This window comes from Mauremys reevesii, linkage group 6 (genome assembly GCF_016161935.1).
Source record: "Mauremys reevesii isolate NIE-2019 linkage group 6, ASM1616193v1, whole genome shotgun sequence".
In the NCBI taxonomy this organism is placed as follows: Eukaryota; Metazoa; Chordata; order Testudines; family Geoemydidae; genus Mauremys; species Mauremys reevesii.
Genome location: NC_052628.1, coordinates 18,853,296 through 18,876,559, shown reverse-complemented (window position 1 = coordinate 18,876,559; position 23,264 = coordinate 18,853,296).

Here is a 23,264-nt window from a genome sequence, read left to right as displayed (position 1 = left end):
GGCGCATCATTAATTTTTAAACTTTTTTTACATACCCGGCGGCAGTCTGGGTCTTCGGCAGCACTTCGGTGGCGGGGGGTCCTTCACTCGCTCCGGGTCTTCGGCGGCATTTTGGCGGTGGGAGGTCCGGAGCGAATGAAGGACCCCTCGCCGCCGAAGTGCCACCAAAGACCTGGACTGCCGCCGGATATTTGAATCAGGCCCCGCAGTTCCTAAAGCTGGCCCTGCAGACAGATCAGTAGTAGAGCTGGCAATGGAATGCAGAAGTCCTGACTCCCCATTCTGTGCATAAGCCATAATTGTACCTCCTGTTTTATTCCTTCCTTTTCTTCTTTCTGTCCTTACTTCCGTCACATCTTTTTTCTTCACCAATTTCGCACTCTGTCTAGCCCTTTCTAAAGGCTCTTACACATTTTTTCACTGTCCCTCTTCCTACATTGATCCAAATCTTTTCCATTGTCTCCTGAATTTCTTGTTAACCCCTCTACTTCAGTCTCCCTCATACCATGACTGCCTTCTGGGAGAGCACGGTCTCTTACTCCTGTGCTCTGGAAAGAATTGCAGGGGATGTTTTAGAAGTGTAGCACATTCTACTGCTTAGCATGCTTAGCAGCCAGGAGAAGGGGCAGCTGGAAAACAAGAATTTAATTTCACAAAATAGTTGAGTTTTTGAAAGTTGCTTTCATTTTTCACTGTAACGAAAAAGAAACATAACTGAAGTCAACTTAGTTAGATCCACTTACCGTGGTGACTACGCTGCACAGTGTTGACGGGAGAACATCTCCTGTCGACTTCTCTTACGCTTCTCGGGGAGGTGGAGTACACAAATCAATGGGAGAGTGCTCTCCCATCGATTTAGCGTGTCTTCACCAGACCCACTAAATCGACACTCGCTGCTTCAATTGCAGCAGTGCCAATCTAATGGTAAGTGTAGACATGCCCTTAGTCTCCTTCTCTGGCCCAATCTATATTTAATTATTTATACAAAGTGGAACCATTCCAACAAGACTCATAGATTCATAGATTCTAGGACTGAAAGGGACCTCGAGAGGTCATCGAGTCCAGTCCCCTGCCCTCATGGCAGGACCAAATACTGTCTAGACCATTGCTGATAGACATTTATCTAACCTACTGTTAAATATCTCCAGAGATGGAGATTCCACAACCTCCCTAGGCAATTTATTCCAGTAAATTGACTCATAGCTTGGTCACTAGAGTCCTTAGCTAGAAAGTAGGAAGCATTGGTTGATGTCACTGCCCTGAATCAACCAGAGCAGGGATTTGAATATAGGTGTCTCTGATCTTAGGTAACTGCCTTAACCACCAGACTATCGGATCTTCTAGAGGGTTGTTCTCTGATGAGAAATTCCATCCTGGATCTGCAGTGAAATTAGTTGAAACATACATTTCCATTAAACTTTTTGGTTTTGACAAAAACAGCATTTTTCAACAGGCAAGCTTTGTTGAAATGTTTTTGACCAGCTGTAACTAAGAGGCAATATTCTTTACACGGTCATAATGTTTGCTTTAATATAATTGATTTTCTAGCTGTTTACTCAGAGGGACCAATTCTGAGCTCACTCAGAACACTTTTACACAGGGGTTGTGACAGATTTATGTTACCAATCTGCCTGGGGCTTCCGGTGATTAGGCTGAGGCCACAGGATCTTTAGGGGAAGAGATGAAGGAGCACACCAAGTGCTTTATTAACCAAATAACAGCGGTGAGTGCTGGGTGCATCCCACGTCACTCAGAGGGAGGAAGAAAGCATTAGCCCTAACACACTTTTATACTTACACATGCACAACACAAGGCTGGCCAAGCCTGGGTATAACGTAAGAAGAAGAGGTGGAGGGGAAAGGGTAGACGAGAGTTCTGCCCTGTGCACAAGTCATCTAGGGTTTGCTGTAAATTTTTGACTTGCTTTAGCTCTCAGGAGGGTTTTAAGCCCTGGGTTCTTTCAGGGGCATTTTCGTTCAGGGACCGTTGTTCCCAGTGCTCTTGGTACCAGTCTGAATTGGCCTTCCGCGGCTCCCTTAATTTTCCCAAAACACACCGGTTTCAGGGTCGCGAGACTGTTGTTTTTTCACTTACTGACCTTCGCAATCTTACTAGTTTTGCAATCCCTTTAGTTCTGTCTGGCTTAGGGGTTTTTTTTCACGGCTGGCCTGGCTACAGGCTTCTGGCTGTTTGACAGCAAAGAGCTTGTTTGTGTGCACTGGCCTTGGGCTGCAGTTTTGTTTTTTATCTTTGGGCCTAGCTGGATCATTGAGTTAACCCATTACTTTCTTTCTTTCTCCCCTTTCAGCCTCTTCTAACTTGCAAAGAAATCTTTCACTCCACACTCACATCTTCAGCCCTTCCCAAGATACTTTCCAATGCATATAAAGGTGTTAGCAATATACAACGCTGGTGCTAACCCAGAGGACCCCATGTGGGGGGGCATTTTATTGTGACAGTGTTACTCTGTTGACTTCTCTGGACTCATCACTTGTTTACTCTGGTGTAAGTGAGATGAGATTCAAGCCCTGAATATCTTTCATGTATGATGTATTTCCAGACTTTCTCAATCCATGTCAACAATTACTTTCACCAGGTCTTGAATGCATTTTAATTAAAACAATTTCTTTAATTGCAGGTGTCAAAGGTCTCACCCCCACTTGGAACTGTTGGCCTCTAAACTAAAATCTTAGTTTAGATCAAATGTGGATTGAGACACAGTCCTTCCGAGCCCCAAATCCATGGAGTTATTACACCCAGGAGACACACACCATTCCCCCTCCCTCCCCCCTTCTTTTCCTAGGAGAGACACGGGATCTAACTACAGAGTTCTCTTTCCTGAGATCCACCCAAGGAAAGACCAACAAGTCCTTAATAGAAAAGAAAAGAATTTATTAAAGACTAAAAGAAAATACAGAATCTCTATGAGCCCAAGCTGGACACTCATAGGGAATAACCTTATCAATCTCTTTCTCAGTAAAAAGCAATATCAGCAAACAGGAATAAAGCATTTCCTTTAGCAAACACACAATTGCAAATATAGAAATCAAATCATAAGACTAATCGCCTTTCTAATTTATACTCACTATTAATTAGTAGAAACTACTCAGGAGAGCTTGGAGACATGACTGTCTCTCTTAGATTCAAAAGAGTTCTAACAAAGAACACAGACAAAGCTTCCCTCCACAGAGATTTGAAATTATCTTGTCTCTGATTGGTCCTTTGGTCAGGTGGTCACCAGGTACTGCATGTTAACCCTTTACAGGTAAAACACACTTTAACCCTTAACTATCTGTTAACTACTGGTGGTGATTTCCTCCTAGAACTGTAAAATAAACAGATAAACAAAACACATGCACTATTACATATACTACTAAGTATGTAAACAACAAGATATTTGACATTGAAGAACACTTTGTATGCATTTCCCAGTGGAAGGAATGTTTTAACCTGTTTTGCTTTGTTGACCCCAGAATGCCCACTGGGATGTCAGGGCCCAAGCTTAAGAGCTTTTCCAGTACTTAGTTGGAACTACCAACTGTCTTTGAGGATGCTGGCCTTCCTGTATCCACCAGAAAGAATGTTCTTATATAAAAGTCCTTGTTTTACAACAACCTGGAATTGGGTAGACTTCCTGCTCAGTCTGGAACTGTTCGGTGATGAGGTTGTTTCACAGTGCTGGCGCTGGTTCTGCCGCTGGTTGCTTTTCCAGTTCCGGTCCTGGGACTGGATGTACTATGGCTGCTGTAGTTGTTGGCATGAGATCCGGTTCCACCACCTCTGTCTGGGTCTGCATGGGGATGGAATAATTGTCATAGACAGCAAAGTCACTTCCCTGACCAGTCCTTGTACTGGGTCTTCAGGGATGGAAGAAGGCCTCAGTGTCCTCACCTGCCATGTAGGTGGGATTCTTGGGATGGGGGAGTGCCCCTTCTGGGTGCTGGCACAGCCCTCTGCAGTCAGTGAATTTTATGTGTGGCTTGCTGGTGTTGCTTTACACTCCTCTGCAGTCAGTGAACTGGTTTTAACCCTTTCTATTCACGAGAGACTGAATAGAAAAGAAACAAAACCTTTTCATTTGCAAATGTGTAGTTGCTGTTTGCTGATATACTGAGAAGACCAAAAAAAACCCAAACTGGTTTGTCCTGTTTCTAGCACTTGCTAAGTACCTCACAGTCCTTTCTAACAAGCCTCCTAGAAAACTTGCACCTCTTTCCTAGCTGTTTTTAAGCGGACAGAAAGAAAAAGAAAAGAAGAAGAAGAAAAATCCTTTTCTAACACAGCCAGCTAAACCCAGCTGAAAATCTGTTTCCAAAAAAACAATCTTCCTCTCCTTCTGAGCTGTGGTACTAATAAGCCCAGCTGACCGGCTGTAAATCCTCTCAGGGATTTTGTATTCCTGCAGAGGATTTTTAAAAGAGACAGGGAAAAAATCTGGCTGCAGGAATCATGATCACACGAACAAAGCCTGCTGAAAACTTAATTCCCTCTTCTCTCAGGTTGCTTTCCTGCTCTAGAAGAAGAGAATAGCTTCCTTCAGTGTAGAGTGTAGCCCAGCTGAAAAAACTCCTTGTAACAATGGTGCCACCATGTCAAAGGTCTCACCCCACTTGGAACTGTTGGGTCTAAACTAAAATCTTAGTTTAGATCTCACCACTCAATCAGGAAATGTGGATTGAGACACAGTCCTTCCCCAAAATCCTAGGGCCCCAAATCCATGGAGTTCTTACACCCAGGAGAAACAAACCATTCCCCCTGCTTCCTCCCCCTTCCTATTCCTAGGAGAGACACGGGATCAAACTACAGAGTTCTCTTTCCTGAGAATCCACCCAGGAAAGACCAACAAGTCCTTAATAGAAAAGAAAAGAATTTATTAAAGACTAAAAAAAAAAAACAGAATCTCTAGAGCCCCAGCTGGACACTCATAGGGAATAACCTTATCAATCTCTGGAGAGAATCCCCCCTCTCCCTTTCTCAGTAAAAAGCAATATCAGCAAACAGGAATAAAGCATTTCCTTTAGCAAACACACAATTGCAAATATAGAAATCAAATCATAAGACTAATTCGCCTTTCTAATTAATACTCACTATTAATTAGTAGAAACTACTCCAGGAGAGCTTGGAGACATGACTGTCTCTCTTAGATTCAAAAAGAGTTCTAACAAAGAACACAGACAAAGGCTTCCCTCCACAGAGATTTGAAATTATCTCGTCTCTGATTGGTCCTTTGGTCAGGTGGTCACCAGGTACTGCATGTTAACCCTTTACAGGTAAAACACACTTTAACCCTTAACTATCTGTTTATGACAGCAGGTGAGGCTGTGTTGCAGATGGAATTTATACTTATACACAACTGAGCTGAAAGTTACATAGATTTCTGCCTGCACTAGTTTTGGCTTTTGGGAGCCAGGGGAACACCTTCAGCACCCACCCTGTCATGCATACTACTTAAGGGTGAAGTGGAGTTTATGTGTCACAAATGTAGTTCATAGGTCTTGTGTTGGCCCTCCACAAAGGGGTGGATTTCACCCTAAAGGTTTCTCCTCTGAGGACCATGTAGTGAGCGCTAGGAATAACAAATTTCTTTTCAAATATGTCTCTCTCTCTCTCCCAATAAGAAATAATAATGTTCAGCTGTATAGCTACTAAATAATTTCAATACAGTACATGTGCCTTGTCTTGCAAGGGTCTGAAAAGGTCCTGGAGAGTGTGAGAGACCCTCCTCTATCCTTCTGAATTTCACATCTACTTGACAGCAAAGGCCTTGAGTTCTCTGAGTCCAAGGTTTATTCAAGAATAGTGACAGTGGCAGTGCTAGCCTCCCCAAAGAGGCAGGATGGGAAGATGCAGCAGAGGTTCATAGATTCAAATATTGCAAAGCCAGAAGGGACCACTCTGATCATCTAGTCTGGCCTCCTGTATATCACTTCCCCAAAATAATTCCAGAGCGATCTTTTAGAAAAACATCCAATCTGAATTTTAAAATTGTCGATGATGGAGAATCCACCATGACCCTTGGTAAATTGTTCCAAAGGTTAATTATTCTCGCTGTTAAAAACATATGCCTTATTATCAGTCTGACTTTATCTAGCTTCAACTTCCCCAGCCGTTGGATCATGTGATATCTCTCTCTGTTAAAATGAACAACACGTTATTAAATATTTGTTTCCCGTGTGTGTGCTTATAAAATTTAATCTAGTCACATGGAATCATAAGACTGGAAGGGACCTCGAGAGGTCATCTAGTCCAATTCCCTGCACTCATGGCAAGTATTATCTAGACCATCCCTGACATGTTTTTGTCTAACCTACCCTTAAAAGTCTCCCATGATGGAGATTCCACAACCTCCCTAGGCAATTTATTCCAGAGCTACTAACCTTTTTGGTGAAAACTGAAACAAAACAGTAATTTAGCACTTCTGCCATTTCCACATTTCCTGTTATTGTTTTTCCCCTTATGTAGTAATGGGTTTCCCCTGTCCTTGGTCTTCCTCTTGCTTTTAATGTATTTATAGAATGTTTTCTTGTTACCCTTTATGTCTCTAGCTAGTTTAATCTCGTTTTGTTCATTGGGCTTTCTAATGTTGTGTCTATATACTTGTGCTATTTGTTTATATTCATTCTTTATAATTTGACCTAGTTTCCACTTTTTGTAGGACTCTTTTTTGAGTTTGAGATCATTGAAGATCTCCTGGCTAAGACAGGGTGGTCTCTTCTTACGCAGTGGGATAGTTAGCTCTTGTGCCATATTAAAATGCATATTCTTTACTTGCCAAGCAATCCAGATTGCTCTGTATCAATTACCTGTCCTCTTCATTTTTTCCTACTCCTCCAATTTTTGTGTCATCTGCAAATTTTATCAGTGATGATTTTATGTTTTCTTCCAGGCCATTAATAAAAATGTTAAGTAGTATAGGGTCAAGAACAAATCCCTGCAGGACCCCACTAGAAACATACCCATTTGATGATGAGTCCATGTTTACAATTACATTTTGAAACCTATAAATTAGCCAGATTTCAATCCATTTAATGTGTGCCATGTAAATTTTATATCATTCTAATTTTTTTAATCAAAATGTCTTGTGGTACCAAGTCAAAAGTCTTTTACAGCAACACTACTACCTTTATCAGCCGAACCTGCAATCTCATGAAAAAAAATCAAGTTAGTTTGATAGGCTCTATTTGCCATCAATCCATGTTATTTGACATTAATTATATTTCCCTCAAGGTCCCTCAACAAAGGCTCTTAAGCAAAGTAAGCTGTCCTGGGATAAGAGGGAAAGTCCTCTCATGGATTGGTAACTGGTTAAAAGATAGGAAACAAAGGGTAGGAATAAATGGTCAGTTTTCAGAATGAAGAGAGGTAAATAGTGGTGTTTCCCAGGGGTCTGTACTGGGAGCAGTCCTATTCAACATATTCATAAATGATCTGGAAAAAGGGGTAAACAGTGAGGCAGAAAAATTTGCAGATGATACAAAACTACTCAAGATAATTGAGTCCCAAGCATACTGGAAAAAGCTATAAAAGGATCTCACAAAACTGGGTGGCTGGGCAAGAAAATGGCAGATGAAACTCAATGTTGACAAATGCAAAATAATGCACATAATCCCAACTACACATATAAAACAATGGGGTCTTAATTAGCTGTTACCACTCAAGAAAGATCTTAGAGTCACTGTGAATAGTTCTCTGAAAACATCCGCTCAATGTGCAGCAGGAGTAAAAAAAAGTGAACAGAATGTTGGGAATCATTAAGAAAGGGATATATAATAAAACAGAAAATATCATATTGCCTCTATATAAATCCATGGTACGCCCACATCATGAATACTGTGTGCAGATGTGTTTGCCCCATCTCAAAAAAAGATATATTGGAATTGGAAAAGGTACAGAAAAGGGCAACAAAAATTATTAGGGGTATGGAATGGTTTCCATCTGAGGAGACATTAATAAGACTGGGACTTTTTAGCTTGAAAAAGAGACGACTAAGGGGAGATATGATTGAGATCTATAAAATCATGACTGGTGTGGAGAAAGTAAATAAGGAAGTGTTATTTACTCTTCTTCATAATACACAAACTAGGGGTCACCAAATGAAATTAATAGGCAGCAGTTTTAAAACAAACAAAAAGAAATATTTTTTCACACATTGCAAAGTCAACTTCTGGAACTCCCTGTCAGAGGATGTTGTGAAGGCCAAGACTATAACAGGGTTCAAAAAAGAACTAGATAAGTTCATGGAGGATAGGTCCATCAATGGTGATTAGCCAGAATCGGCAAGGATGGTGTCCCTAGCCTCTGCTTGCCAGAAGCTGGGAATGGGCGACAGGGGATGGATCATTTGATGATGCCTGTTCTGTTCATTCCTTCTGAGACACCTGCCATTGGCCGCTCTCAGAAGATAGGATACTGGGCTAGATGGACCTTTGGTCTGACCCAGTATGGCTGTTCTTATGTTCTTATGTACCCGACTTTAATTCTTTATTAATCAAGTCCCATATCAGTCACTCCATTATCTTGCCCAGGATTGATACCAGACTAACAAGCCTATATTTAGCCAGGCCACTGATTTATCCCTTTGCACAACAGTAGCTTTCTTCCCATTTTCTGGAACTTTCATGGTGTTCCAAGACTGATTGAAAATCAAAATTAATGGTCCAGTGAGATCTTTAGACAACTCTTTTAAAACCCTTGGAGGCAACTTATCTGGACCTGCTGATTTAAAAAGGTCTAACTTTAGTAGATTTGGTTTAACATCGTCCTTAGATACTAGTGGGAATGAAAGAGTGTTATCATTTGATGTGAGTATATCATCCAATTTTTTTCCCAAATATGGAACAGAACTATTTATACAACACTTCTCCCTGTTCTGCACTACTCTTGACACTTCAACCATTTCCATGTAGTAATTTACTAATACATCCTGCACCATCCAGCAGAACTTCGCCAGCATGGGGGAAAGGAGTACAGGCTACATATTGTAACAGGGTGTGCCACACTCTATCAGCAAGCCTAGAGGGATTGTGCAGGTGTGAGGCACAATCCCTACAGGAACTTCCATTGAGGCAGAGCATACACCTCCTACCACGGCCAATATGGCCTAAAATATCTAGTGAACCACATCATACCCCTAGGTGGGTTACATCTTGCGTGGGGGCAGGGAAACGCTCATTCAGTTTCCCTAGATTTCTTCTAGCAAATTACAGTTTGTCCTCTGTGAAACTGCCTCGGATCAGCCTCCTAAAAGAACAGATCTCAAGAGAGCCCATGTGGCATTGTGATCTGCACAGAAGAGCTGTGCTCCATACTGAGGCTATATCTATACTATGAGCTAGGGGGCATGATTCCCCTGTTTGTGAATACATACTTGCGCTAGCTCTCATCAAGTTAGTACGAGTATAGATAGCAGTATAGCCACAGTAGCACAGGTAGTGGCAATGGCTTAGCTGTGCCAAGTATGTACCCACCAGTTTCATTCGGGTTTGTACTTGGCATGGCTAAGCCGCACTTCCACTGCTGCTACTCACGCTACTGTGACTTCACTGCTATTCATACGCGAACTAGCTTGATAAGCGCTCGGGTGAGGGACATCACAACCCTAGCTCAGAGTATAGAAGAAGCCTTTGTCCTGTCTGATTTAGTGACAACATGGATCCTGCAAGAGCCACGCTGCCAATAAAAATACTCTCTCTTATATAGTGCTTTTCATCTGGAGATCTCAAAGCACTTTACAAAAGAGAAGCTTTCTTTCTGCTCACCCCAGAACTCCACTAAAAAGGTGATTCCACCATGCAGAGGACAAACCTGGGTAGGCAGGTAACTTGGCATCTAACTCACTCTCCAAAGACCTGGGTCTGGAAGAGATGCTGCTGCAGAGGGTGGCCATCCTCTTCCAACCTTGCTTCCCTCATTCCCTACCTCACCCTATCCCAGGAAGGTAGCTCACCCATATTTCCTGTGGAGCCCCTGGATAAGGAAGATGACAGGTGACGAGGAGGGAGAATGATGCCACACTCTTCATGCCCCATAATCCACTGAATCCCCATACTCTGTTCACAGAAGCAGAGGGTATATTATGGCTCTAAGTGATTGCAGATAATTTGTACCATTATGATACTGAATTTGGTGCATATTACTAGATGCTACACATGAGTGATATCTAAGGTTGTAAACTAAAGTGCATCACATTATCTTGCATTATTTGAGAAACAGCATGGGCTGTGCCAGAGCTTCTGTCACACAAGCCACTGTGCCACCCCATCAGAGGGCACGGGATGTGCTTCCATCAGCAGTACACCCCATCAGCTAGTGTAGAAAGGGATTGGACCATGGCCTTGCTTCCTTGAGTTTCTAGCACTGCTAGCAGTCCTAGCCTCATACACAGTCCTTGTGCTCAGAAGAGCGCAGGAGCTTTGACTTTTCTTTATAGGGGCACAAAGATGGGAGTTGGCTCTTTCAACCCTTCTTCTACTTGTGCATGCATAGAGGATTCAGGCACAATCTGGTCCTAAGTAACTAATATGTTAAATATTTTTTTTTATAAAGTGCCTAAAAGCATTCAGGCATCTGCTAAGAAATTACTTACTATTCATTATTTACAATTTGGTTCTGGGGCTTGTTATGTCCTAAACCAGCCTCACAATTTGAGAAATTTTCCTTCTGGCATAATGAGTCTTTGTAGATGTATATATACTGTTCCTATTAGACATTCTATTCTTATATTGACATATACTGTCTGCTGTCCTGGCACTCAGGCTCACTACCTTCGAGCCAGTTTTGATTCCTTCTCCTTTTCCTCAGACATCCAGACTGTTACCAACTCTTTGTGCCTCTTCATCCACAATTGAACAAAAACTCTCCCTGTCATAACTCTTCCTTTCTATCTAGGTGATTAATGTACTTGCCCATGTCTCTGCTTTGACCAAATTTGCCTGCTCCCCTCGGGCTCTCCCATATCATTTCCCTCCAGTGTATTGAAACTACAGCAACTAAAGTAATCTTGGTACCATTTCAAATCCCTCCACTGGCTCCCCGTGGCTCGGTGAATCAAGTTCTCACATCCCCTTTACTCCATCACTGATGTCCACCCCACAACCCTTTCATTTCCATCTCTGACTTCTGCCTTCATGCGTTCTTCTCTGTTGCCCCTTCAGCAATGACCTCCTAAACCTAGTGCACCAGGCCCCTCATTTATTCTATAAATCCATCAAACACCCCATCAAACACCACCTTCTCTTGCCCATCAATTTATAAGAGGGAAGAGACAGGAAAGAGAAAAAAGAAAGGAAAGAAAATGCCACATCAACACCATCTCTCTAGTTTCCCTGTAGGCCTTGTCTTATCTATATTATGCAAACACTAAGCATGTGCTGAAGTTTAAGCTCATGAACAGTCCAACTGAAGTCAACTCAAAAATCCCCAAACTCAATGGAACTAGTTATGTGTTTACACTTGAGTACATGCTTAAGTGTCTGAAGGATTAGGGCCTTAGATTGTAAACTCTCCCGGGCAGCAGCATCTTGTATTTGTGTCTTGTACAATACTGAGTATAAAATAACAAATAAACATAATAATAATCCTTCTCCTCATCAGCATCCTAGATATGGAGTGAATAATCATAATTTACATATTTGACATTTTGCTCACTGGGAGAGCCACACTTTAGGTCAGATTCTCAGCTGGTTTAAATCAGCAAAGCTTTACTGAGTTCAGTCGTGCTACTCTGATTTATACCAGTTGAGGGTCTGGCCCCTTGATGAATGTTCTAGGGAAATATCAGTCATACAATCTTACTCCACTGTACTTCCGAGAATGCACATAGACCATACTACAGAACACCCAGTCTAACATAGCAGACAAAAACAACAAGCAGTCACAATTTCAGTTCATTTTATACTGATAAGGCATCTTAAGATAAAGGGTGGAAAGATTTTGACTGATATCAGTGTAAAAAGTCAGCATGCTTGCAGGTAAAGCTCTAACAAAAGCTGCAGCCAATAATGCAATGGTATAAGTAATTCTATGGCTCCAGCCTTCAGCAAGATGCAGCAAGTGACAAAGCAGACTCTTGAGTTTCATTTGCTGTTTAAAAAAAAATCTAAAGATTCTGAATGTCTTAATAATGATACTTGGCACTTCTCTGGTGCATTTTATGTAATTGGAGGTGCCTTTTGTATAATCAAAATGCCTTATAAGCACTATTAAAATAAATTACACAACCTCCCTAATGAAGTAGGTATTATAACCATTTTACAGATGGGCAAGTTTAGGCACAGAAAGGTTAAGGGCTTGATTTACAGAAATCTGTGCATGTAAGACTGTGTCCATTTTACCCATGCTATTACTGTTCATCTATCAAGAAAGGGGAAGGGTATGCTCAGATACAGACTGGCTAACTTAGGGAGGCAGGTTTAAACTATGTTTGACAGGGGCAGGAGACAAAAGCTCATAGGTAAGTCCATAACATGGAAACCTGGGTGAAGGATTGGAATCTGGGGGGAATAAACTCTATCAAGCATTCTTAAAACTACAATAGCCACCTGCTGAAGTGAAAAAACAGATTGACAGAGCCAGAAGAGTACCCAGAAGTCACCTACTGCAGGACAGGCCCAACAAAGAAAATAACAGAAGCCACTAGCCATCACCATCAGCCCCCAACTAAAACCTCTCCAGCGCATCATCAAAGATCTACAACCTATCCTGAAAGATGATCCCTCACTCTCACAGATCTTCAGAGACAGACCAGTCTTCGCTTACAGACAGCCTCCCAACCTGAAGCAAATACTCACCAGCAACCACACAACAAAAACACTAACCCAGGAACCTATCCTTGCAACAAAGCCCGATGCCAACTCTGTCCAAATATTTATTCAAATGACACCATCATAGGACCTAATCACATTAGCCATGCCATCAGAGGCTCGTTCACCTGCACATCTATCAATGTGATATATGCCATCATGTGCCAGCAATGCCCCTCTGCCATGTACATTGGCCAAACCGAACAGTCTCTACGCAAAAGAATAAATGGACACAAATCTGACTTCAGGAATCATAACATTAAAAAACCAGTAGGAGAACACTTCAACCTCTCTGGTCACTCAGTAACAGACTTAAAGGTGGCAATTTTGCAACAGAAAAGCTTCAAAAACAGACTCCAATGAGAAACTGCTGAGCTTGAATTAATATGCAAACTAGATACCATTAACTTGGGTTTGAATAGAGACTGGGAGTGGCTGGGTCATTACACATATTGAATCTATTTCCCCATGCTAAAAGTATCCTCACACCTTCTTGTCAACTGACTAAAATGGGCCATCTTGATTATCATTACAAAAGTTTTTTTTCTCCTGCTGATAATAGCTCGTCTTAATTAATTAGCCTCTTACAGTTGGTATGGCTATTTCTACTTTTTCATGTTCTCTGTATGTATATATCATCTTCAGGATTAAGTCTGTGAAAAATGTTGGGAGACTTCTTTTAGAAAGAGATAGGGAGATAAGATCACCCTGCATCTGCATCTTCACTCAACCGCCTTGTGCCCCACCCTCCAGCCAGCCTCCCCTTTCCCCAGCCCCACCACACCCCACACACCCCCACTCCCCCCCACACCCCCCACCCCCCCTACCCACCCTACTACCACCACCACCCACCACTCTGCAACATCACCCCCCATGCAGTGCATGCATGCAAAAGTGCATCATTAAACAACAACAACAACCCAGCATATGCATATGCAACACTGACTGTCTCCACCACCAACCTCCACCCCACCCTCTTGTTCTTGTGTATGTCTGTGTTGTGTGTCTGTCTTTTTTTTTTTTTTTTTTTTTTTTTCTTGGCTTTGAAAACAAAACAATCTTATTATAGCAGATAATGAAGAAAGCCTAGTAGAGTAAAAAGAAAGAGGCTGCATATATTATTATATTATAATAAATAATATGCAGTGCATGTAAGCAGTGCAATTGCTATGCAATGCAAGGCATTACTGTTTGCTTTGGCCTTCCTTTTCAAATTCCTCCCCCCATCCCCTCCAAGCCCTGTGCTGGGCCTCTCTATTCCTCCTGCTCTCTCTCTGCTGTGCATATCAGCCCAGAGGACTTGAACCTGGTGGGATGCCCTCACTGAATGTTTCACCCCTTCCTTCACAAATATTATGGAGCAGCCTGCTCGTCATCCCAGACTTCCATGACGATGTGATCCCACCACTCAGTGCTTGTTTCCCACTCCTGTCACTGTCACTTTGGAGAAGGAATAGCTCGACTGCCACTGCGTGTTGTGTGCTGTGACACTCATCAGCAGTCTCAGCAGATCGGGCTCCATGCCCACAGAAATCGCGATTCACAGAGAGTAAAGAGAAAGACACTCACAATGGCGCCAAACGCTGCCATGTTCTGCTGCACAATGCACCTCCAATCTCAGCTGCGCTGTGCTGCAAGTGGCTGCACACACTGCGCTGGTAGCTGCTCAGTGTGCCCACACTCCAGCGCTGGCCCATCTTCTTACTATATGTTCCATTCTATGCATCTGATGAAGTGGGCTGTAGCCCACAAAAGCTTATGCTCAAATAAATTTGTTAGTTTCTAATGTGCCACAAGTACTCCTGTTCTTTTTGCGGATACAGACTACACAGCTGCTACTCTGAAACTAGAAATACTAGTGAATAATCAAAATTACAATACAATTGGCAACACAAAAACTTGGTAAGATAATTCACATGACTGGAATATTGCTATAGAAGGGTACAGCTTGTATGGGAACTATAAGCAGGGAAAAAAGGAGGAGGTGTTGTCTTTTATATCAAAGGTGTATGCATTTGCACTGAGGTTGAGATAGAAATGGGAGGCAGACTTGTTGAAAGTCTCTAATTAAGGATAAAAAGAATAAAAACAAGAGTAATCTCATGATAGGTGTCTACAATAGGCCACCTGACCAGGAAGAAAAGGTGGATGAGGCTTTTTTTAAACAACTAACAAAATCATCCAAAATACAGGACTTGATGATGATGAGTGACTTCAACTACCCAGACATCTGTTGGGAAAATAATACAACAGGGCACAGATTATCCAATAAATTCTTGGAATGCATTGGAGACAACTTTTTATTGCGGAAAGTGAAGAAAGTGACTAGGGGAGAGGCTATTCTAGATTTGATTCTGACAAATAGGAGGAACTAGTTGAGAATTTGAAAGTGGAAGGCAACTTGGGTGAAAGTGATCATGAAATGATGAATTCATGATTCTAACAAATGATAGGAAGGAAAACATCAAAATAAAGACAATGGACTTCAAGAAAGCAGACTTTAGCAAACTCAGAGAATTGGTAGGTAAGAGCCTCTGGGAAGTAAGTTTAAGAGAAAAAAAGAGTTCAGGAGAGTTGGTAGTTTCTTAAAGAGACATTATTAAGGGCACAATAGCAAACTCTCTCTATGCTTAGGAAATATAGGAAGTATGGTAAGAGACCACCCTGGTTTAACCAGGAGATCTTCAGTGACCTAAAACTCAAAGAAGAGTCATACAAAAAGTGGAAACTAGGTCAAATTACGAAGCATGAATATAACAAAAACAACACAAGCATATAGGTACAAAATTAGAAAGGCAGAGGCACACAATGAGATTAAACTAGCTAGGAATATAAAGGGTAACAAGAAAACATTTTCAAAATGCATGAGAAGCAGGAGGAAGACCAAAGACAGGGAAGGCCCATTACTTAATGAGGAGGCAAAGACAGACAATAACAGATAACACAGCAATGGCTGAAGTGTTAAATGCCTTTGTTATTTCAGTTTTCACAAAAAAAAGTTAGCAGTGATTGGACAACTAACATAAACATTAGTGAAAACAGGGTAGGATCTGAGGCTCAAATAAGAAAAGAACCAGTTAAGAATTACTTAGAAAAGTTACATATCTTCAAGTTGGCAGGGCCTGATGAAATACACCCTAGTAGAATATTTAAAGAACTGTCTGAAGAGATTTCCGAGTCATTAGCAATTATCTCTGAGAATAGTAGAGATACCCTAGGACTGAAAAAGGGCAAATATAGTACCTATCTTTAAAAAGGGGAATAAGGACAACCCATCCCTTGGGTATGGAGAATTGGGGCAACCACCCCAGGCCCTGCGCTTTGGGGGACCCTGTGCTTCGATAAAATCATGAAGACATGGGCGGGAAGGTGAGACTGGAGGCAGGCAGGCAGGCGAGAGGGGTGAGGAGGTGAACGGGGAGGTGAGCAGCCGGCAGGCAGGCAGTGGGGGTGGGGGACGAGGAGGAGCTCCCCTACCAGAACCTCCCCCCAAGTGCCTCCTGCCTGCCAGCAGGCCCTGCCGATCAGCACCTCCCTCTTCCTCTCAGCACCTACCTTCTGCTATGGATCAGAGGTTTCATGGCATCAGGAGGTGCTGGGGGAGAGGGTAGAGGAGCAAGGGCGCCGTGCACTTGAGGGAGGGTGCGGAACTGGGTGGGGAAGAGGTAGGAAAGAGGCAGGGTGCGGGCAGGGTGGGGCAGGAAGAGGCAGGGCGGGGGTAGATCCTTGGGGGAAAGGGTGGAGTGGGGGCATGGCCTGGGTGGAGATGGGGAGAGCACCCCCGGCAGATTAGAAACTCGGCGCCTGTGTCCCAGGCCCCGCACCCCCCTAGGGACAGTGCTGCCCAGGGAATTATAGCCCAATCATCTTAGTTTCAGTATCCAGAAAGCTTAATCAATTTGTAAGCACCTAGAATAAAATAAGGTGATAAATAACAGTCAACATGGATTTCTCAAGAACAAATCATTGACAGGGTAACAAGCCTTATGGATGGGGGAAGCAGCAGATGTGATATATCTCAACTTTAGTAAGATTTTTGATATTGTCTCTCATGAACAAACTAGAGAAATATAGCCTAGATAGCTCAACTATAAGGTGGGTGCACAATTGGTTGTAAAACCATACTCAGAAAGTAGTTCTCAACGGTTCATAGTTGAGTTGGAAGGGCATATCAAGTGGGATCCTGAAGGGATCTATCCTGGGTCCAGTTCTATTCAATATCTAATTATTTGGATAACGGCATAGAAAACGCACCTGAAAACTTTATAGATGATACCAAGCCGGGAAGGGTTGCAAGCACTTTTGAGGACAGGATTGGAATTCAAAAAGATCTTGACAAACTGGAGAAATGGTCTGAAATAAACAGGATGAAATTCAATAAGGACAAATGCAAAGTACTACACTTAGAAAAGAATAATCAGTTGACACATACAAAAATGGGAAATGACTGCCTAGGAAAGAATACTGTAGAAAAGGATTTGGGGGTAATAGATTGCAAACTAAATATGAGTCAACAATATGAAAAACCATGAATATCATTCTGGGATGTATTAGTAGGAGTGTTGTAAACAAGATATGAGATGTAATTCTTCTACTCAGCAATGATAAGGCCTCTACTGGAGTATTGTGTACAGTTGTGGGCACTCCATTCAGGAAAGATGTGGACAAATTGGAGAAAATCCATAGGAGAGCAACAAAAATCATTAAAGGTCTAGAAAACATGACCCTTGAAGAAAGATTTTTAAAAATGGGGTTTTAGTCTGGAGAAGAGAAGACTGATGGGGGACAGGATAACAGTCTGCAAGTATATAAAACGGGGTTCTCAGACTTCATTGCACTGCAACCCCCTTCTGACAACAAAAATTACTACAGGACCCCAGGAGAGGGGACTGAAACCTGAGCCTGCCCAAGACCCACCACCCCAGGTCGGGGGCAAAGTGCAAGCCCCACGCCTGGGGGCTAAAGCCAGGGGGCCTGTAGCCGTAGCCCTGCCCCCCCAGGGCTGAAGTTCTTGGGCTTGGGCTTTGGTCCCGGTCCCCAGCAAGTCTACACCAGCCCTGGAGACCCCCATTAAAATGGGGTCACGACTCACCTTGGGGTCACGACCCACAATTTGAGAACCACTGCTTTGAATCTCAGTGTCTGTTATTAAATAATTGTCTGGCTGCCTATTTCCTGACCTCCACATAATTTTGCGCAATTGTGAAAGTTTAAATAGATAAAAGTAAAAAAAAAAAAAAAGAAGGGGGGGCATAAAAATAAACATTGAACATTTTCTTTTGAAATTATAAACAAATTAAAATCTAATTCTGTTACACCTACTCCTAAGGGAGTAGATTACTTGTGCCCTGTCCCCTTAAGGATTGAAGTTCTGAAGGGGGTCAGAGGGGATAGTTCTGGTTGCAGCAGCAAAGTTGAGTGTGCTCTAAAAGGACTGAGCAGCAATGGGGCTTGTGTATTTATTGTGGGGAGGGGCATTATACTAAGTTTAATGAAACTCCAGTTTTAAAACTACCCCTGGTCTGGGAGTGTAATTTTTTTTCTTTTCTTTTTTTTTTTTTAAACACACACACAGCCTAGAACAGTGAGGTCTCAGTGCTGACTGGGCCCTGTGGACACTAGTGTAATGCAAATATTAAGTAAATACCTAATTGCTTAAATAGGTGTAAAGAAATCTAAGATGCTTTAACTTACAAACCAAGAGACAGGAAGAAGGTAAAAAAATGTGAATTAATTGGTGGGAGCTAATTTAACATACCCATCTTACAGTCTCCTTGCCAGTGGCTGGTTGTGCTTAGTCGTTGGAGCAGGAGTTAGGCCCAGTAGCTGGAGTGGGAGTTGATAGCCAGAAATTGGAACCCAGGGTTAGAACCACAGTCAGAGGCCAGATGCCAGAGCCAGAAGTCCGGAACTGGAGCCAAGGGTCAGAACTTGGCATGAGGCAAGGCAGGCCCAAGGTAGAAGGTCTGGAACGAGGCAGGAGCAGGAGCTATTGCAGCCATGGGCAAATGATTTGAGCTGCTGCTGGACTGCTGCTGCTGCTGCTTGGATTGAGAGCCAGTTTGCTGACTCTTATAGCCAGTCAGGCAGCCCTACTATAGGTCAGCTGCACTGGTTAGGTTGCCTGGAGACTGGCTGTGCTGCAGGCCTTGATTCCTGACAGCACTTCTCCATTGAGGGCGCCTCCCATGGGCTTTGGGGCACTTCCAATGGAACTCTCACAATAGAGCGAGGGTGTGAATGTTCTTTACTGTTTCCCAAGACTGGTCGTCTGGACTGAAACCTTCTCCTAGCTCGCCGAGATCTGAGGATTTGGTGGACCAAGTAATCCTCCTGTCTGTGAACTGTTATGGGTGGTGTGGTGTGTTGGAGTGGTCTGGACATGGGTTCTCAGTGTAGGGCTTTTAAAAAGTGAGATGTAGAAGGGTGGAACTTCAAGGGCTAGGGCAGCTATAACTTGAAGGCCACTGGGTTCATCTGTTCTATAATCTTGAAGAGGCCCAGGTATGGATAGTCTAGCTTGGCAGATGGATGATTTGATTTAAGGTTCTAGACAGAGAGCCAAACCTCCCCTATGATCTGAGTGTGGGCAGCCTGATGATCTTGGTCCACATGGTGGTTATAGGCTTCTTTGGTAGACTGCAAGTATTCTTCGAACTCCTGGTGCACCCAGCATAGGTAGGTAGTCAGGACTGGGGAATACATGGGCAAGTCTGGGTGGAAGTGAGCATGAAAGCCATAATTTGCAAAGAATGGGCTATACTGGGTCCAGGCATGGATAGCATTGTTAATGTGACTTCATTGTAGCACACCAGGGGAAGTCAGTTGTTCTGGTGGTAACTCCAAAAGCAGTGAAGATACTGTTCCAAGATTTGATTGGCCTTCTCTGTTTGTCCATTAGTCAATGACAAGGAGTCTGGGAAATTTCTGTCAGTATTGGGACATGAACTGTGGACCCTGATCTGATACAATGCCTGTTGGTAACCTGTGGTAGTGGAAGACATTTTTCACGAAGAGTTGAGCCATCTCTTGTGAGGTAGAAACAGCACAGCACGGGATGAAGGGCACCATGTTGGTTAGGAGGTCAACAACAACCAAGATTACAGGGTATCTTTGGGACTGTGGCAGTTCTACAACAAAGTCTATTGATATAGTAGACCAAGGCTCCAGCAGCCTGGGCAGATGCTGGAAGAGACCTCGGGGGTCTGATTGTGGGTTCTTGGTATGGGCTCAGAGATCATCTGACCTTATATAATGACCTTATATAATCCTTGGGGTAAACTCAAAGGCCTGGCCACCAGAAGCTTCTCATCATAAAATTCCGCAAGTGGCAAATTGTGGCATAGTTTCAATACTTGAAACCTAGGTTGTCCCTCTAGAACATAAATACAACTCTGGCAATAGAGAAGGCCATTCTCCAGTTGGAACTCTGAGTTGAGTCAGATATCTGCATTTTTCAGGATCTAGTGGATCTGTGTTGAGAACAGGTCAGCAGGGAGTGGATAGAGGATATCAGACCATTGACAAAATTGGATTCCTGGAACATGGTGGCAGAAGGCTCCTCACCAGGGTAGTAGAAAGAGAAAGCCTGAGACATGAGGCCTGGTATAAGAGGCCTGGTAGGAGGCCTGAAGCCTGAACTAAAGTAGTAGTTATCAGGGCCTGCTAATATAAAGCAAAATTAGCAAAAGTCAGGCTGTGAGCAGAATTCAGGCTCTGCCTGCATGCAAGTTCACAGAACCTGGCAAGAACAGGGCTGGTACTGCAAAAACACATTCCTGAGAAGTACTAGGCACAGGCCAGTCACACAAACACATTCTAGAGGGGTGGTACCAGATACCAAGTATGGTACAAACGCACGCTCCGGAGATGATACAAGGACACACTGACCCCCTGTTAAAGATAAGGTCAGATGACAGCGTGATGGCTAGAGATGTTTTGATTGAACCAACATGTACAAGGTAAAGGGTGGTAACTAACCATGTCACAGGGGCAATGCATAACTTGTTTTTATCAGTGTATAAAAAGGAGTTTCAGGGGGAGTGTCAGGCCTTAGAGCTGCTCCCAAAAAACATGTGTTATACACTTTGAGCTTAATTCTCCTTTCACTTACTATTTTTTTATACCAATGTAATTCAATTGACCTCAATGGAGTTACTGCTGATTTAAATCAGGGGAAATGAGGGTCAAATCATGATCTCTTAGCCTTCTATTTACAGGGACAAATTGTGGCCAGTCACAGCATGTGTGCACAAGGAGAGGGAGAGCACAAGAAACCAGTCAGCCACAACTGCTCTCTCTACAGTCTCCTGAAGGAATGTGTCTTTCACCTCCACAATAGTTAATGAAGAGAGTGACTATTTCAATTTGGTTTGTTGGGTCATCCAAAAATGAATCCTTATTGAATATTAAGAAAAGCAGAATTACAACCATAATACCTAAAATATGCACAGCTACATTATAAGCATGGAAGAGATCTATGAAATATCACTGTGATCCATCAGAATATGAAAACCACTCCATTAGGTAGAAATTATCTAAAAATGTGATCCAACGAGATATTCAGTGGGATTGTCTTGCTCCTTCAAATTATTTGTCAAAATCCAACCATTCTCTCAAGCCTTCCAAACACTCATCTCTTCTTCAGCTCTGTGTAAAATCTTGTCTTCTTCTACCAATGGAAGTTGGTCCATTAAAAGATATTACCTCTCCCACCTTGAATTTCTAATATCCTGGGACCAACACAGCTACAACAATACTGCAAACATTAATGATCATGTCTTTATTCCAGGGGTTCTCAGACTTCATTGCACTGCGACCTCCTTCTGACAACAAAAATTACTACACGACCCTCAGAAGGGGGGATCAAAGCCTGAGCCTGCCCAAGTCCCGCCCCTAGGTGCAGTGGCCAAACCCTGAGTCCCATCACCCCAGGTAGGGGTTTCAAAGCCGAAGTTCAAGGGCTTCAGCCGCAGGCACGGGGCCTGTAACCTGAACCCTGCTACTCAGGGCTGAAGCCATCAGGCTTCAGCTTCATCCCCGGGCGGTGGGGCTCGGGCTTCAGCTTTGGCCCTGGGGCTTGGGCTTCAGCCCTGGCAATGGGGTCGTGACCCACTTTGGGGTCCCAACCCACAGTTTGGGAACCACTGACGTAGAAGGTTGGTATAAAGAGGAGGGTGATTAATTGTTCTCCCTAACCACGGAGGACAAGGCAAGGCAAGAAGCAATGGTCCTAAATAGCAACAAGGGAAATTTAGTTTAGACATTAGGAAAAACTTCCTAATTATCAGGGTGGTTAAGCACTGTAACAAGTTACCTAGGGAGATTGTGGAATATCCATAATTGGAGATTATTAAGAACAGGTTAGACAAACACCTGTCAAGGATGGTCTGTAATACTTACTCCTGACGCAGAGCAGAGGACTGGACTAGATGACCTATTGAGGTCCCTTCCAGTCCTACATTTCTATGATTCTATGCAAAGGTCAGATATTTACACATGAAAACTACCAGTTATAAGTTTGTGCAAATACCCGATTTTCACATGCCATTGTAATAACTGCACAAACATTTAAAAAAATCTGTGTGTATTTCTCATCTCAGAGCATGGTGATTTCTGCAGGATCAGACAGCATGTTGCTGATGGAGTCTGGAATAGAACCTAGGTATGATGATTCTCATGGTTTATCTTCATTGCAAAGCAAAGCTGTGATTAGAGCATGGGTAGGCACATCTCTGCTAGTGTTAATCTAGCTAGCAAAGGTAACAATAGTAGTGAAGAACAATAGTAATAATATAAGCCATCCAGGGCCCCTGAGTACATACTCAGATTGTCACCCTGCACTGAAGTTTGTCTTGCCGCATCTCTACTACTATTGTTACCTGTGCTACCTAGATTAAAGCTAGCATAGGTATACCTACCCTCCTTCGATTTCCAGTGAAGACATACCCTTTGTCTGCTGTTCTATTAGGCAATGTTTTCTAAAGTGAATGTAGGAAATAGCTCAGCAGCAGGTGAAATGCTACTGAAAGCTGCAGCTGCATTGATATAAAAAGCACTTGTTTGTTGCATAACCCAAATGTGCCAAGATTCATCATAGATTGTGACAATTTATATCTAATTAAAAAGCAGGGTTTTTAAAGCCATTTCATATGTGAGCTTCTAGTCTTTTCTCCAGCCATATGTTTTTTATCATTCCAGTTAGCAGGGGACTAAGAAAGAGCCTTTTACTGAGGAATCAAGGAAAGGAAGCACCAGAGGAGGACTGACGGTGTAGAGAGCATGCCCAGTTTTTATTTTTGGACACTTCTTGGCAGCTGGGATCACTTGCATAGACTGGAAAGTTTAAATGATGTATATGCCAATCTCCAAGTTTTCTACAACTTGTTTTGATGTGGTTACTTCCACAAAAGTCCTACCTGGCTCCCTAATAAAGCCTGACCACTCTAAATCAGATCTGCTCCA